The sequence below is a fragment of the Papilio polytes genome, unplaced genomic scaffold (genome assembly GCF_000836215.1).
Source record: "Papilio polytes unplaced genomic scaffold, Ppol_1.0 DF822733.1, whole genome shotgun sequence".
In the NCBI taxonomy this organism is placed as follows: domain Eukaryota; kingdom Metazoa; phylum Arthropoda; class Insecta; order Lepidoptera; family Papilionidae; genus Papilio; species Papilio polytes.
The window spans coordinates 1669666-1673551 of NW_013526471.1; the positions used below are offsets into that span (position 1 = coordinate 1669666).

General features: G+C 34.5%; 1 pseudogene; it reads right to left on the minus strand.

The window, feature by feature from the left end:
- Positions 1–4: 4 nt before the first annotated feature.
- LOC106105668 lies at positions 5–3565 on the minus strand (annotated as a pseudogene).
- Positions 3566–3886: the final 321 nt, after the last annotated feature.

The window sequence follows — 3886 nt, forward strand, 5'->3', positions numbered from 1 at the left end:
CAAATTGTTTTTTTATACTACAATTATCAGCTATCGGTTTGGGAACAAATAATTCCGGACATGTATTTGCATAAGTGAGTATTTTGTGCAAATCAGTTCTTAAATTGATAAGACCTTCGTCTTCAGTATATCCCATCATAAGTTCAACGCCCTCGTGTATTCCATCGCGTAATTTTGCAATAACATCACCATAAATAAATCTCTCATTGTCACCACAAGCCTTTTCGCTTACTATTGCGAAAGTGAATTCAAATAATTCTTTGCCTTTATTGTTAAATGTTATAGGTAACTGAATATTAACTAGTGATTCTATTGGCTGTGATTTAAAAAACTCATAAAGTGCTTTATCATCTTCACTATGACATCCTAAACTTCTTGCCAAAGCAAGAGCTTTTTCTCGAGGTTCATTAATTTGTCCCCAAGAAGAAATAAAAGATCCACTCATCATGATAGCTTTTTGAAAAAGATTTTTTGTCATTGGCGATATCAAATGATAGTTAACGCCACATGCACCTGCGCTATGACCAAAAATTGTTATATTTTTCGGATCACCACCGAATTTTTCTATGTTCTCATTAACCCACCTGAGGGCAGCTACTTGGTCTTTCATGCCAGCGTTACCTGGAACATCTTCTGTGTCTAAACAGAGGAAGCCAAGAACTTCTAATCTGTAATTAAATGTAACAAAAACTACATTATGTCTTACTAAGAATTCGGGTCCGCACATATCATCATTTCCACTTCCAGTGTGAAATCCTCCGCCATGACAGGTAAAGGTTCTGTCGGATTTATGTCTGGTGAATAAACGTTCAAATACAAACAGTCTTCGGACCCACTAGGAGACGATTTCATTGCGAATAAATTTACTTGAAAGCAGATAGGACCAAATTTTATTGCCTCACGAACTCCTTCCCAACACTTCTTTGGTTTAGGTGGCTGTAATACAAGGTTGATTATGAAAAATATTTAATAGCAATATAAATACGATATGCCAAAAAGTTGTAAAAGTATCTTTTATTTTTATAAAGGATAAGTAAAGAAGTCGTGTAAGTTTTTGTGTTGTGTTTAAAAATAGGATGTACCTTGAAAAAATAATTCTCCAAGAGGCGGTTCAGCGTAAGGAATACCTTTGAAGCTGTAGAAATGGCCTCCGAGTTCATTCTCGACCAACTCACCCTCTAATATTCATTTACCTTAACTTGTACCATCGCTTAAGGTTACATGAATTTTTCCAATTATTTTCTGATCGTTTTTCTTTAAGTGTTTTGACTTCTGTAAAATAGTTTCCAATTCTCATACCCTTAAGAAAATTACAATTCACTTTAGAGCGCCCACACACCTTTGATTGTTTAGTCGCTATTTGACTCCTTTGAGCTTATATGGTGGTGCGCACACTACTCGATTTTTGTAAAACTAAACAATTGAATCGGCTGCGAAACAATCGACAATCGCACTAGTTATGCGATAGTTTAGTTAAAGGTGTGTGACCGCTGTTACAATTTACAGTAACACTTACTTGTTCACGTATTTTAGATGTTCAATTGTTTTCGGGTTTAGTCAAAGTTTGTTAAGCACGATTGTCTTTTGTCAACATTTTGTAAAGAATAATTTATAATGACTCACTTTTTGCACTGTTGTATACTTGTCTTAAAATGTCTAACCTGCTTCTAGGAATGATTCGAACGCGACTAATGCGATAAGCTAATTGAAAATCTATTTTATACTAACATGAAATAATAAATTACTTTGGTAATTTAAGGACATGACAATGAAGCTCTTTGAATAACTATAATCATAAATTAACTTTAAATTAAGCAAATAATAAATACTTTACTTATACAGTTTAAAAAATCAAATTAATTATATACCATATTTACCGGTCACGGTCGAAGGATCTTAGAAGTTACCGCTAGTATGTACAGACAGAACCTGTTACACGCATTGCCGTCCCTGTTCTTCTCTTTGTAAAGACAAGAGAAAAGAATATAATATTGTACAGGCGATGTAGACACAATATTGTCATACTTTTGTTTTAGTGATAAAATATTAAATAGTTACTTATGTTAGATATTTCGACACAAATGAATTCCTTTAAAATAAAGACGGACTGCCATAATAACAAGATTTGTAAATTACTTGAAAACAAACAAAATCGACTTCAAGACAGCAACGTAAAGATATCGAACGTTCCGTGGCGACGTCTAGAAAAATACTGAGCTTGTTTTCGACTGAGCGCCCGAGCCACTCCTTGCCATGTATTTTATAAAACTACCCCCACTGTTTTTTCTCTTTGAATCTTTGGATTTCTTCGCCGATATGTGCAGGTTGCATCACGATGTTTTCTTCACCGTAAGAACGTCGGGTAAATTATGTACATATGAAAATTCGAAAAATCGAAAATCACATTGGTACATGGAGGGATTCGAACCCAACACCTGTGATTTACAAGTCAATTGTTCAAACCACTGAGCCACCGACGCTCTTGCTCTCATATTATGGGAAAGATTAATCCATAAAATAATCTCGGAACCTCGTTGTCACATTTTAAGATGGCCAACAAAAGGGTTTAAGACTGTAAGAATTTTAAATCACCCTCGCTTTTTCCTAAAAGGTGTTTTGAAGAATTATTACTACGTATTACATAAACATACGTAAAAATAGTGCAAAGTAATTAAAACATCTCGGAGATAGAGTTTCTTTAGATGTTTTTTATTTATTTTTTAGCTCGCGGTAATTCACATAAAGCGTTTTTGTTAAATGCTTATGTTATTATTTGGTGTGCGCAATAAAACATATGCTGACTGAATAAAGTATTGTTTTTAGGTGTATTTTTTTATGTATCTTGATGACATCACAATATAGCGAGACAGGTTATGCACGTTTTATTGCTTTTATTTTTAAATGACTTTTATTGGCTAACAATTTATGGGAGCTTAACAAGTATGAACATGTATTGCAAACAATTTGTTTTATATACTTCTGGTTTGACACCCCTATCCGTTTAAACTATGAATGGATAAGAGGTCTGTAGTCAGGGCCCTAAGAGCCTGGACACAACTGAAACCAAACTATCGCACTGTGTAGTCTTTTCACAGTCACTACTCGATTTTTATTTTGCAACTAAATAGTTGAATGGGCTGTGAAACAATCGACAATCGCACAATACTGGAATAGTTGAGTCTAAGGGCTGCCCCGCTCTAAGTGAAACTATTCAAGCAATAACTATATTTTTCTGAATGAAAGTCCTTTACTAAGTCTTTGCGTTAATACATTAGTCGGCAAAGCGCATTCGTATGCGTATTAAAATGTAATCTCATTTCTTAAAAGCTTTCGAAGCGCGTTAGAGCTTTCAAATATCGATGTTTCGCAACATTTACTGCGCATTTTATGTTATTAATTCTCTATTATTTCTGCATTTAGATACTTGGAATTCTGATTTTAATAGAATGTCGTTTACTTACAACTAACTTATGTAGAAAAATACATAATGTCCTATTGAATATTTGGTACTCTTCATCAACTTCCCCTTGTCTTTACGCAGGTTCGGCACAGTATGTTCTTTCATCTCTATCAGCTGTTATCTGTCGGAGTGACGAGAGGTTTGTAGAATTCAATTCCGAAGGTAGATTGTGTACAAAGTAGCGATCTTCCATTGTGGGCCTGCGTATTTCGGAAATAACAATCGCGTAACATTAGAAACACTATTCTTAGTTGACCACAATCTTAATTGATAACTTCACAACACATTATAATCGAATTGCAACAATTACACAGATTAACCAATTGATACTGATAACAAAACGTACCATTCCACCACTCAGGTGACAACCGTCATCAGTTATTCTATCATCGTCTTGACATCTATCATGCGCGATGCACATTCAGC